The sequence below is a fragment of the Chelonia mydas genome, chromosome 3, assembly GCF_015237465.2.
Source record: "Chelonia mydas isolate rCheMyd1 chromosome 3, rCheMyd1.pri.v2, whole genome shotgun sequence".
NCBI lineage: Eukaryota > Metazoa > Chordata > Testudines > Cheloniidae > Chelonia > Chelonia mydas.
This window is the reverse complement of record NC_057851.1, coordinates 87,917,448-87,931,959: the sequence shown is the minus strand read 5'-3', so window position 1 is coordinate 87,931,959 and position 14,512 is coordinate 87,917,448. Positions and strand designations below refer to the sequence as shown.

At 42.7% G+C, this 14,512-nt stretch overlaps 1 protein-coding gene across 2 annotated transcripts in view; it reads left to right on the top strand.

Moving 5' to 3' along the window:
- Nucleotides 1-14,512, top strand: part of CEP85L (centrosomal protein 85 like) — a 315,053-nt gene that overhangs the window by 299,388 nt on the left and 1,153 nt on the right. The window lies entirely within an intron of this gene.

Here is a 14,512-nt window from a genome sequence, read left to right as displayed (position 1 = left end):
AGCGCCTGTTAATCTTCAAGCATATCTTCAACATAGAAATATGGTACTTTCAAATGGGAAGGAGGAGATAGGGGAGGATAGCTGAATATGGAATTATGTGAGCTAGAATCTAGTGGCAATCTCTTTATGTGGGGGAATGGGAGGAAAAAAGGGTAAGTGTATTTTGGACCAAGTAATTGTATGAGAAGAAATTCTCAAAATCCAACTACAGATAAATGTGGAATCTCCATCACTGGAGGTTCTTAAGAACAGATTAGACCAGTGGTTCCCAAACTTTAACAACCCGTGAACCCCTTTCACTAAAATGTCAAGTCTCGTGAATCCCCTCCTAAAAACAAATATTTCCAGGGATTTTCTCCCTTACCTCAGCATAAGTTATAAAAGCAGTGATCTTGGAAATATAAAATTTGTTTTTATGACATGCTTATTACACGCTATTTAATTATTAATCATTACAATATTTTTATTACATTATGAAAACAGCAACACTCTTCCAAGATCTAACTTTTATAGCTTGTATCACTTTTGATTAAGCCTGTTATAAGACAAGGCTCCTATCAGAGGTGCCAGGAGGAAAAAAAAAAAAAAAAAAAAGAGGTGGAGGGGCAAAGCCCCCGGGCACCCTGAGGCCTGGGGGGCACCACCAAAAAAAAGGGGGGGGCGCCACAGGGGCCGCCAGAAAAAAAGGGGAGGGACCTGTGGGGGGGGGCCACTGACGCAGGGGAGGCATGTGACCCTCGTCGCTCCCCCATCCTGGTGCCTCTGGCTCCTATGTTTCATCAAGGAGTATCAGATGTGAAACAGCATGAAGGTATTTAAGAAGCCAACTCAAAGAATTCCTCCGACACAAGCATTCAGGTCTTGAGCAGTCCAGGCAAACAATGCATGTTACAACAAAGCTTAAACTTGTTCTTCATAATAATTTAAAAACAGTAGCAGCCTATTTAATTTTAAAAACAGCAAAAAATATCCACCTCCCTTCCTATTTCGTATAGGGCGTCTTGAAGTTTAAATCTCCTCAGTGTGATAGATATTGCTTGCTTTGATCTGCTTAGCTCTTGGAAGTCCCCAAGGATCCGGGCTGTGGGCCCCATACTGTCCAAGGTCCCTATGGACAGCTCTGTCCGCCATTAGGGAATTTTCCCCCAAGGACCCCCTGTAACATTTCATGAACCCAGGGCTGGCTTTACCATGAGGTAAACTGAGGCGGCAGCTCAGGTGCCAGACTGGGGGGGGGGGCGCCACTAGGACCCAGAGTGTAGAAAATTGTGTCTGCTGCTGGTGCATATGTATTCTCTCTGCTCTAGATGCACAGAGATGGTGGAGTGCTGTGCTGGAGGAAAGAGGGCACAAGAGACATAACAGGCTTGTTTTTAAAATAAAAAACAAGTATCTAGTAAAGGATAGTTAAGTGTTACTTAAAGTTTTGAACAAGGCATTTTAAGTTGTTAGTTCTCCTTTATTGGGGTAGGTAGCAGAGCAGTAGAACAGGAAGAAGGCAGAATTTGAAACTTTTTCAAAGTTTCGTCCCAAGCAATGGGGGTATGGGGGCGTCATTTGAGCTCCCCGCCTCAAGTGCCAAAATGTGGTGGGCCGGCCCACCAACGGTTCATGAACCCCAGTTTGGGAACCACTGAATTAGATGAACACCTGTCAGGAATGGGATAGTTCTGTCCTACATTTGTAGGATTCTATGAATATAATATACAAACACCATTTAAGGAACAGTACCGACAGATCTTGTCTAAGCCCTGGTCTACACGCAAATAGCGTAGCTGAAGTTGGCGTATCTAAGGTCAACTTACCTGGCCATGAGGACGGCGGCGAGTCGACCGCTGCCACTCCCTCGTCAACTCCACTTCTGCCTCTCATGAGCTGGAGTCGATGGGGAGCGCGTTCAGGGATCGTCTAGATAAATCGATCCCTGATAGATCGATCACTACCCACCGATCCAGCGGGTAGTGAAGACCTGCCCTTAGTGTGTTTTTTAAAATAAAATGTACAAGGGAACGAGTTATGTCCAATGAAGAATTAGTGTGGACTTGTCAGGCAGAAAAAATGTGCAGAGAGGCAAGACCTTGTGTATACCTCATTAAACCTCCTCTTGAAGTGTGGGATGTTTGAAATCTCGGGGTTTTATGGCTGCTGGGGGATTAATAGTTCAGTCTGACTGGGATACCAGTGAGAGCTGCACGAGCAGCACAGAGCTATGGTAAGTTCTTACAAACCAATAAGAAAAAGTAAGTTGAGGGGAGAGGGCTCAGGAGGCTGATGCGATTGAGAAAGGTGAAAAAGGGCAAGTTTAATCAGATTTGTGATAAAAGGGACAAAATCCCCCAGGTTTTACTACTTCACTGGATTTCGGTTTGTGTTTTTAACTTGAATTTCAGCTGGGGTTTCAGTGTGAGACAAGCTCTAGATAAAAATTTGGGTCATCAAACCAAACCTGACTTCCCAGAGCCCTATTTGGGATAAGGGCAGGAAACGGCACATCTAAAGCTTGCTAACACAACAAAGTGGGCCTTAAAACAGCCTCTCAATCTAGCCCTTTAAAAGCTGCAAAGCCACAGTGCTTGTTTTTAAAATAAAATAAAAACCAAGTATCTGGTAAAGGAGAAGACCGAGTTCTGTGAATTAGCAAAAGTGCAAAGCAGGACTGTCACAGAGAAAGAAGAGGTCTAGAATGTGTGTTTTATATCAGGAGAGTGGCTTCTATTGTTTGGTTATTAACGGGAAGGATAAGTTCAGAACCCAGGTAGTGTTTCCCCACCAATTATTAATACTGTACACAAAGGTGTATTAGATGACATTATGAGAACAAAAGAGGTTCTCAAAATACATCTGTGATCTGTGTTTTTGTTTCTGATAGTGAACAGTTCACCTCCTTGAAATAACATGCCAAACTGGGTATACCTCATAGCTTGCCACAAGAAAAAAAAAATCAGCCATAGTAATTTAGTTTACAAAAGCACTTTTTATATTCACCTAGCACATGGAATCAGCTCCATTCCACCGTGATCATGTAACTATGTAGTGGGATGGCCTGAGAATTCTGTAAGGTGAGCAAATTTTGGGGGGAGGGACATGAAAGGAGGTAAACAAGACAAATGACTCATCTAATACAAACTGTGTGTAGTGAGGACTTCATTTCTACTGTAGCACGGAGGGTTGGGGTAGGAATGGAGTTCAGCTGCTTGTGCTGGGGTCCATGTATTGTGTTCCCACCTTTCAAAATGTTTTGTGAGGGATGAGGGCCAATAGGCCCCATCATTAATGGGGAGCCGAGTGTGCACTGTAGTGAATGTTAGCACTTACACAGTACTCTACAGACATTAATTGTCACAACACTTGTTTGAGATGCCTTGTATTATTTCCCCTTTCTTACAGATACAAAGGCAGAGAGATTAAGTGCCTTCATATGCAGGAGCACCTTGTGCTTAGTATGCTGCGTCGTACCCTATTCAGCTGCCTTCCTTCCTGCCAGAGTTCAAAATGGCTATCACTGGTGGGAAAATGGCAGCCGTCATGCCATCAGTGGCAGTTTGAGTAGCCCTGTCCTCAATAGCTGCAAACTTGAGATGGGGTCCTCTCTCTCCTTCTAACACCTATACCCACAAAAAAAGGAATCTATGGTCTTAGTGTCAACAGAGCCCAAAGCACAGCCCATTGTGATTGTAAAGAGAGCAAAATAACGCATTATCTCAAAAAAAAAAACACCTTTGAGCCCTAACTCGGTATACATTAATTTTCAAGGCTCTCTCTACAAAAAAGGGCTGGAAATTAGAAAAATATATTCTGAGATTAGCCATGATAATTAGTGTCCCTCAAATGAGAAGCCAGAGATGGGATGAAGGAAAGAATGAGTTTCATATGTCAGCTCTGACCACAAAGCTGTGATCCTCTGGAGATCCCCCTTCCTGATTTTAGATGAGAACTGTGGGATAGCCAGAGAACGTGGGAACGGCATATTTCCTAGGTTTACCACCCAAGTTCAGTGCATGCTGGGGCAGAATTTAGGAAGTTTAGTCAGTGTTGTGTGAATACTTAATTCATATACATCTAAGCTATCCCTCATGTCAAGGGGCATCCCACATTCTATTCCCAAAGGTAACTACGTACTATACAATATAAGTGTCCCTTCACTTTTATATTTGAAAAGAATCATGAAACTTAGGTTACAGAAAAAATTATTTACACTAAAAGAAATTACTCTCACAGCATTTTAATTTTCCTGTATGAACAGTTTTTTTAGTGTTCCTCATTTTGGGTCTTTGTCACACATTGCATCCCTCGTTCAGGCTGTAGCAAATTGGGAAGCATGCTCAGAGAGGGCAGACCAAAAAAAAAAAAATCAGTTAAAGTCTACACAGATATTTTATGTACCTCAATATCAAGTCTGAGTGCCTTGATTTAAGGTTTAGTCAAGTAACTTGCTGCCTAAAAAAGGCAAGATGACAAAATTAATCAATCAAAATTAAGAAATTTGATATAATTTTATAACTGAGGTACAGATGAATATTCCATTTGCAATGAAAGGCAAAGCGGCCTGGCCAGTGCTAAGGAAAGCCTTAAAAACATCCTCCCAGGACTACTTTATACCACTCAAATACAGAACACTTTAGTGGCTAGCAGCAGGAAATCTTAGCTGTTGGGGTCAGGTGGGCTAATTACATCTTTTTCCAACCAGCAATGAGAGACAAGACTGGAATTGGTCTCTCAATTGCTATATACCATCATGTCCAAGAACAAGCCTTTTAAGGAGGAACTATTATGGACTAGGATGAGCAGCAGCATTTGTTCAGGCCAGGAACTCTTCAGTGCATGTGCAGAATACGCTCCACGTCAGAGGGCATTTGAGTATAATGTCCACAGTGGAATTACAAAATTCTACAGCTGCAAAGTTTTGGATTCAAAACTTTAGTAAGCAAGTTACACAGTTTTCAGACACTGGTTTTCCTAACATGTTCTCTTTGTTTCTGAAGTGAAATAGTCTTTTGTCAAGAAAATGAGTTATTTGAGCAAGTAGCTCATTTTGAACATATTGGAGAAACAAAAAGAACACAAACAAAGGCCACCAAGGAGAACTTCCTAGAAACTGGGGAGAAAACAGCAGAATCCCACTGTGACATCTTCTATAGACAATTGCCAAGCAGGTCTAATTTACCTTGGTCTTCTCTTAAACACTATAGAGACGGGAGCTATAGAAATACCCAAAATGATTGATTAGATACTTTCTGATTCATGTATTTTATACACCTTATAAAGAACAGACAGTAGTTACCAACCTTGATGTGTTTCATCAACATATTCTTTATTCATTCCTTAAATCTTATTTATCATCTTGAAACTGGATAAGAGGAAAAAGGGATCATCAACCAAATCAGTGTTTGCATATTAGAGTTCCAGAAAAGGTCAAAAACTGCAGCTGTCTACTGTAAGATAACATTTTATACAGATTGCTCCATATGTACAGGTGCCCAAAGGCATCCTTAAGGGTGAGAGCCGCACAGGAATTATTAAAATCCAAACTGAGACAGAGCAGTTAAAGGGAAACATCTAGTTGACGTCAAAAGTGCAATGCATCATTTCAAGAATCCTCTTTGTTTATGTATTCTCAGTGGTTACCCTTTCTCTCTAAATGCAAAATCCATTAGGCTGCTCCTATTTTTAAAAATAGAAGCAACAGATATAAATGTGCAAAAGATTCAAGTATCCCTGGCAAAAGCAATTCAATGCTTGCATTTGTTTTATGTAAAAGAATATAAGAATACCCATAGTGGATCAAACCAGTGGTCCATCTAGCCCAGTGTCCTTTTTTCTGACAATGGCCAGCACCAGATGCTTCAAAAGGAATGAACGGAACAGGGCAATTATCAAGTGATCCATCCCGTCATCCAGTCCCAGATTCTGGCAGTTCGAGGTTTAGGGACACTCAGACCATGGGGCTCCATCCCTGACCACCTTGGCTAATAGCTATTGATAGCCTATCCTCCATGAACTTATCTAACTCCTTTTTGAACCCAATTATACTTTTGGCATTCACAACATTCCCCAGCACTGAGCTCCATAGTTTGATTGTGCGTTATGTGAAGAAGTAATTCCTTAAGTTGTTTTAAACCTGCTGCTTTTTAATTTCATTGGGTGACCACCACCACCACCCCCGGTTCTTGTATTATGTGAAGGGGTAAATAAGACTTCCTTATTCACTTTCTCCACACAAGCCATGATTTTATAGACCACTGTCATATCCCTACCCCCAGTCATCTCTTTTCTAAACTTAGCATTCCTAGTCTTTTTAATCTCTCCTCAGATAGAAGCTGGTCCATGCTTATCATTTTTGTTGTACCTTCTCTGATTCCCATACATCTTTTTTGAGATGGGGTGACCAGAACTGCACACAGTATTCATCAGTGTGTTTAAAAATTAATAGCTAGGCTATACAAAATGCGGCAAAGGAACTACGTATCTCAAATACTTTCTCACCATTATTTTAAACTGCATTTATTTAATGGCTTTTAGATGTTGAGTAGTATCAAATATATCCAACTAAAAAAAAACCAAACAAATAATTTGGAAGATTTTTATATAAACTCGGGTTGATAGCAACTGAAGACTGTTACCACAGTGGGTTGGCTATCCCACGATCGCCCCTCTTTCCCCAGAAATAGCACTGTTGCCACTAATTAGCTGTCTCAGAAGACAGAGCAAAGACTGAGTTGATCTGCTGTAGGTGTCATCCACAAAATGAAGTGAGCTAACAGCAGGCCTGGTGTAGTTATAAGAAATATATGTTTTTAATATCACGGGGACTAAGACTATAAGTTTAAAGGCGCAGTATAGAAACCAAATTATTTGGTGTGGAGCCCTTCTCTGTTTAAATGTTTGTGATATCAAGTCAATTTTTCAAAATTGAAAAGGCATTTTGTACCCTAAATCCTATTGAGTTTCAGTTAGGCCATCAACTATATGTTTTGGCAGATTGAAACTCCTTTCTGTCCATATTTAATATACTATTATTTGTAAGTATATATCTTGAAAATCAACTTTACACACACAAAGCCCAAATAGCTATCTTTGAGCAGGGAACTAAGCTGGGGGGAGGGAGAAGGGCTAGGAATTAAACTCTCTACCACAACCCCTGAACAGGCCAAAAGTTGCAAGTGACTATAATTTCATTGTGAACTTTGAACAGATGATGCTAAGAAGTGAAAGTATTACTATTGCTTCCTTTCAAGCAAGAGGAACTACAAAAATGTGCATTTTGTGAGGTGGATACTATGGTCTTAAAAGTAGAAACTGCCAAGGAAGACAGCCTTAGTGCTCACAATGGATGGAAATGGTGAATGGTGATACTTCAGCACAGAAATCGTTCTCCATTATACTATTATACTTTTTCTGGTGTATGCGGTTATGTAAGTGTCTGGGTCTTTTTCCTGTGTACTGCACCTTTACATTTATAAAGATCAGAATACTCAAGCTTTTATTTCTGTTGTTCACAGATAAATACTGTGCAGAGTATGGATGTGAATAGAAACTTTCAACATTAGTAGTCACAATCCTTCCTTTAGTGTACATTCATATATATCGCAACCAGGGCTTTGGAGTAGAGTCCGGAACTGGAGTGCGGAGCAGCTCCAGAGCAGCGAAGCTGCAGGTTTTTGCCTGGAGCTGAAGCAGAGCCGGAGCACAGCTCCAAAGCCCCAGTTGCAACGTGTGCTTTACTTCCACCTGACCCGATATAGCAAAGTATATCCCATATGTAGAGCCATCAGAAGCTCTACAGGTGGAAAGGGGAAACAACTGAATCAATGCACTGTGAATCACATGGATACAGAGATGGAGCTTTCCTAGTGCAGGGTTGAAAAGCCCCACAACTCCGCCATCCCTTCAAAAAAAACAAAACAAAAAAAAAATCACCTGCTACTTTGAGATTTTACCTTCCTGTCCCTCTTTCCCTTGGCCTACTGCCAGCCAAATAAAACTCAGGTCAGAAAGAGAACATTAAACATGGAGACTGGGAATTACCTATTCCGCAAAATGTTAACATGACCAGGTGCAGTTTCATACATTTTTGAAGATTTTAAAACATTTTCAAACAAAAAAAAATGTAGGTAACAAAAGTAAGCCTGCCTATACTATCTGGAACTCTAAACTAGAATAAAATGCCACTTTCAAATCCCCATACAACCCAACCATAGGATCCCAAACACTCTCACTAATTTCCCATCAAATTATTTTAAAAAGAAAAGTCCATAAGCCACCATGAATATCATAAAACAAACACTAACCCAAACAGACTATCCCTTCCCCTGTAAGCAGGAACACCTCTCTCATTCACAGTCAACATCATCTCTTCAAGGCTGCCCTACAGAATATATTCCCTGCGGCTCCTATCTAAAAACCAAAGGTTTATATTTAGTGGGCAAGGAATTCAGCACTAGAGTCAGTTTGGGGGGGATTCATTTTTAAAAATTATTTATTTATTAATCCCTTTTTTGGGCTGAAAACTCTTGCTTTTAATATATATTTATGTAAGCACCCAAAGAGACAAGCATTATATACAGTCAAAGAGTACTGTGTGAAGGACTGGAATTACAGTAAGAGAGGTCCAGTTCAGGAGAAGTCTGAAGCAATTATAGGACAATGTGTCAAAGACTAGGTACATTAGCTCAGTAAGAGCTAGAGGGAATAACATTATGATGTGAAAGGGCAGGTAACGTTACAATGTCATTAGAAACTGATGGGAATTATGTTACAATATGAATAAAAGTCTCCACTTTATGAGGTTAATAGAAGTAAATGGAAATTACATTATGACGTGAAGGAGACCTGTTACCTTACAATGTCAGAAGCAGAATCAAAGAAAATTGCAGCGAAGAAGAACATGCCCCTTACTACATCTATAGAAGTTAAGGCAAAATGTGTTTTCTTTCATTCAAGCTTAATCCTGTTGAGGGCAATCAGCACCTCATGTCCATGAACCTCAGCACCTTGCAGGCTGTAACTTTGCCTGAAAAGTTTGGGGACGGGTGCTGGGGACAACTCCCTTCCCCACATATTATAAGGTCCCAATTCCATGGGGCTGCTAGGTTCCCACTAGCCTCTCTCTCGCCTATCTCTGAAACAACCCACATCCTCTCTTCCCTACACCATGAACTCCCCTCATCACTTCTCTTCCTCTCCTCCCTGACACCCTTCTGCCATTTCCCCTTTTTCCTCCCAGAATCCCCTAATTCTCTCATCTTCCTCTCCCAAGCCCATACTCTTCTCCTTCATTCCCTGAAAGACCCCACCTCACCCATTTCTCCCCCAGTGCCCTGCTTCTTCCAATATCCCTCTACCAGCAAGATGTCACAGAAACCTGGACCCACTCTGTCCCCAAGATACCACTTATCACTCCAATTACTGCTCTCTTCTTCCCAAGGTCCCCAATTATCCCTCTCCCTGATTTCCCAGCTCTCCCAGTCAAGTCTCTGGCTCCCTCTCCCTACCCCCCAGCTCTCCCCTCTTCTGTCCCCAAGGTCCCACTCTTGTTGCTCCCTTCGCAAGGCAGCTGCATGCCCCCAGCTCTCCTTTGCACATATCCACAAGGTTCCCCTTGTCCTCTCACAGGCTCCCCCTCCCCAAGAATTCCCCTAGAATGGCCCCAGTTTCCAAGAGGCCATGCAGATCTCTCCTTCCCCCGCCTCAGGTTCCCCTTCTCCCCTTGCCCCCATGCCTGCTCTTCCACCCACAGGGTTCCTATCCCCAGCCCAAGTGCCTCCTCCAGGTGTCCCCTCCCAAGGAGCAAACGCCCAAGGCACCCTAGGCTGTCTGCTAAAAGGGAGGAGAAGCTGCTGCTGGGTGGGCAGCCAGTGGCTTTAACTCCTGCCTCCCCTGCTCTCAAGCCCTGTGAGCCAGGAGGGGAGAGGCCCTGGCAAGACAGAGAGAGGCACAGGCCAGCTGTGGAGAGAATCTCTCTGCAGGTTCCTGCAGGCCCAGGGAGGCTCCTACTCAGCTGGCCTGGGACTGGGGCATTCCTTCCTGAGCACCCACTTCCCAAAGCAGCAGCCCCAGCTTAATATCTGTTCTTTCTGGTCCATCCCTACCCTCCTAATTTGGCCAAAACCAGTGGGAAGAGGGAAAGACATTGTTGTCCCCCCGAAGCTGAAAGCTGGGGGAGGGAGAAATGCCCTCTTTCTATCTCCCTTATAATTGGGCCTATGTAGCTCCCCCCACCCCCCCATCTACTGGCCCAGTATGAGGTTGTTCAAGCTAGGGTAAGGCTGCCTTGTGGGCAGAGGGGACTTTGTATCAAACAACCCCCTTACAACCACGTCCTAACTCCCACAATAACTAACCCCCAAACAAAGAAGCCAGTGTTCTCCTGTGGTGTCATTTAAACCCCGCTCAGGGTGCTCTTGAAACCCTTTTTGTCCTACCTGTAAAGAAACACTGAACAGGATTACAGTCCAGCAGCCTCCACTCTGCTTGCCTGCCTCCTGCTCCCAGCTTCAGCCAGTGCTGAAACTTCCTGCTGGGAGGGGCAGGGGGGACTTCCTTTCTGGCAGGAACCAGGGAGTTTTTCCAGCATGCCGCCATTTGTAGTCCACAACTTGTAGTTCCCCTGGCAGCTGTTGAAGCACACTGGACCTTGGGCTAGACATCTGTATTAGTGTCTCAAACTCCCTTTTACATCCTGCCCTGCAGCAGCCCACAGTGCTCCACATAGCTTCTGATTGTCCCACTTCTGAAGCTGGAATCAGTTGCAAATCCCCTCATTTGCGGCCTATGTGCTGGCCTGTCCCTGGTACATAAGCACAGTACTGTGATTACTGATACTGCCATGTCAGGACTGGGGGCCCATTTTTCTGGGTGCTGTACAAACATACACAAGACTAAAAACCATTTGCATGAGAAGTTTCAAGTAAGTGGATCAGGCGGGCCACATTAGTAAAATGGAGGCAGCAGAGAATAAAGTGCTATCAGTGGAAAAGTAAGGAAAGGCAGCATTGTCAAGGGCCTTGAAGTGAAAGCAAGTAGTTTGAACTTGAGGAAGTCAAGCAAAGGGAGCCAGTGTAGCGATTCAAAAGAGGCCGTGAGTGGTGTGATGTGGTCAGTGACACGGGCAAAGAAGACGGTCTTAGCCAGTGTCATTGGCTGAGTAGAGGAAGGTAATGCGGGTGTTAGGAAAGAAAACCAGGCAACTCTAAAAAAGCAGCTACCTGATAGTCAAAGAAGTGAGGTGCCAGAAACCTAATTGTTAGAGGGCTGGATCACAGCCTTCTGGTTTATATAAAGCCATATTTCCTTTTGTTACATGCTGTATGCAACGTAAACCTCAGGAATAAAACTAGAGAGAGAAAAGTTGTTCATTGAAAGATTTTTTGTGTGTGCCTTTGTTGGCTGGGGTGCCAGGGCCACTCGCATACCTGTTGTCCCATCACCAGTGTGAGCCCCCAATTGGAACCTATGTCTGCCAACATGTCTAGGTCACTATGTGAAAGCAAGTAGCTTTGCTCTTTCAAGGCACCTCATCAGCTTGACCAGTAATTGAATCCTAAATGCAGAGTAAAGTGTGGTAAATCTGAATTTTAACATAGACTTAACTGACTAAAGTTGTCATCCTGTTTTGTGAGGCTTCTGTTAATTTTAATGAAAAAGAAAAGAGAAGTAGTCTTGGGGACATGCAAGAGTGATGAAATCCATCCAACCAGTTACATGTATGTGTGACAGATCTATTTAGCTTCAAAAAAATCTATTTAATGCCAAAAACTACATTAGAGAATTCAAACAAAAGCTCCTGGGGAGCCATGTAATGAGACTACTTTGATTATTCTTGTGATTAGTCCATTCCCCCTTCCCCCTCAGGACTTTCATTTAGAAAAGTAGTCTTTTTAAGAGTATGCACATTTGGATTGCTAGTTTGCTGTGCAACTGGCAAGAGGCCAGCCTTCTGCGAAACTTGATGGTATCCGAGGAAACAACTAGCTGAGTTAAATATGTGCAGTCCAGCATGATTTTGATCCAGTGCCATAGATTTCCAGAAATTCTACATGTATAATATCCAGTCCCATCTACTATCAGGTTAATTATTCTGGATGTGAAGTGTCTCTAATATAATGTCATGATCCCACAGATCGGTGGTTCTCAAACTGTGGGTTGGGAACCCAAAGTGGGTAGCGACTCTATTTTAACTGGGACACTAGGGCTGGTGTTAGACTTCCTGGGGCCGAAGTGAAGCCAGAGCCCCACCACCCAGGACTGAAGCTGAAGCCCGAGGACTTCAGCTTTGTCACCCCCCGTGCTGTGCAACTGGGACCAGGCTTTGGCTTTGGGCCCCCCTGCTCTGGGCAATGGGGCTCGGGCTTTGGCCCCCCCCACCTGGTGCATCAGGGCTCAGGAGAGCTTAAGCTTTGGTCCCCCTCTTGGGGTCATGTAGTAATTTTTGTTGTCAGAAGGGGGTCGCTGTGCAATGAAGTTTGAGAACCCCTGCCATAGATCTTGAAGCTGAATACACAGGGTTCCCACTCAGCTGTTAGCTTCCATGTTCACACTCAGCAGCTTGCTACTAATCAACCAAGCAGGAGAGACCATGTAACCTGAAGTAAGATCAGGAAGGGCTTCCCTGGGCCTGATTGGAGGAACACCATGAAGTCTGATTGGTCAGGACTTCCTATTTAAACTCCATGAGACTCTGGCCAACTGGGTTTCACTGGGTTGCTACATTGGACCCTGCTTTCCTCTCTGATGCCTGAACCCTGCCATGCTACTCATCCTTGCCCCTGGTCTCTGAATCTGGCTCTGACCCTTGCCCTGAATCCTGACTATGATTCTGGCTTCAACCACTAGACCTGTTCACCTATGTCCTGACCCTGACACACTGTAATTAAATTACTTACGACTTTAGTGCTCAGTGATCTTGTAGACTCAAGTAGATGTCCATTACCCCCAACCCCCTCTATTTTGGCAAGGGCTTGAGTAGAAGTCAATGTGTTATCCATGGAAAATCCAGTACTTTGTCCCTGACAGGTGTATACACATCCTTCAAATGAAGGATAGAAAATGGCCTTGTATTGACATTGACAGCAGCATGACATTTATATTAAAATTGCATGAGCCTACTCTGACTAAGAATGTGGGGAATAAAAAGCAATATTTTTAATAAATATATTTGACAGTTAAGTATTAATTGATGTTGGTAGCAATAGACAATTGCCTGTGGGACACTGCACATAATCAGTAGCCACTAAAATGTTGACTGTAACTCAAGGTTGTGAAGTGAAATCATAAAATACACTATTCTGAGAAAATGACATGAACATTTTTTGAATCTAAAAAATGTTAGCCTATACACAAAGGGCCAGATTCTGAGCTCATTTATGCTAGGGGAAATCCAGAGTAATGCCATACTATTTTTTTTTTTCATTTAGAAACTAACTTTAAGGGAATACTGTTAAGATGAGAAAAAAAGTAAATAAAGTATTTAAAAGAAAATGATAGCACTACCTTAGCCTATTAAAACGGGATGCATTTTAAAAATGCGATTAAAAATGAGAATGCATTTCAAAAATGGGCCTGATTCTTTACTTCTTTCAATTTCGCCCAGATTTTGGCTCCTGTTCTGACTACTTGACACCACTGGGGATTCCCCATTATGTGAGGAGAATCTCCAGGGGACATAGAACAGCCATAGCATCTATGCTTCTCCTTTCCTAGCCTCTGGCCTACGGAATGGTTCCAGAGGAGGAGGGCATGGCTAGAATGCCTCTATACGCTAGCTATCCCACACTGCTGGAATGAACCTCTTGGGGCTATGGGCTGTTTTATCTTATGCCGGAGACTGTACTCATCCCTAAAAAGCTCCAGGAGCCATAAAGGCATCATAAAGTTTTCTCTACCTGCCCTCAGCTCCCCAATCTGATCTTGTGCCAAGCACAGGTTGGCTGGACCAAAGAATTTGGACCTTGCACGGTCACTTTATAATTGTATAAACTGCATTGAAAGTGAGTGTAAAACATGACCATTCTGCTTTGTTAGCATTTTATACCCATTTTGCACTCACTATCCACAGCTATAAATAGCTACGCGATGCAGAGGAGAATCAACCCTCTTAGTTACATTTTTGCATTTCTTTAAGCTTAAACAGTGAAACTAGGGTGGTCTACTTAGTTGCCCTTTCTATTTGCAGATAATATCACTTCCTGATTCTCATGCATTGGCACCTTTCTATGAAGCAGTTGGCTTTGGATTTCTGCCATTGTAGGGTACTGTTGAAATAAAAACAAAACAAACAAACAATAATTACTTGTTTTCCCTGAGAAAAGTGATACTAATGAAAATGTTTCCTGTCATTAGGTTTTGACTAAATTTTTAAATAAAACATTATATATGTTACTTAATAGTGTTCCTTTCATACTGAAGCATGTGTGATATCATTCATGTGAAAATACTTCCAAGTAAACAATTATTTATAGAGTAATTCCAAGCAATCGCTATTATTAGGATTCATACAGGCAGAGGTCAAGTTCCA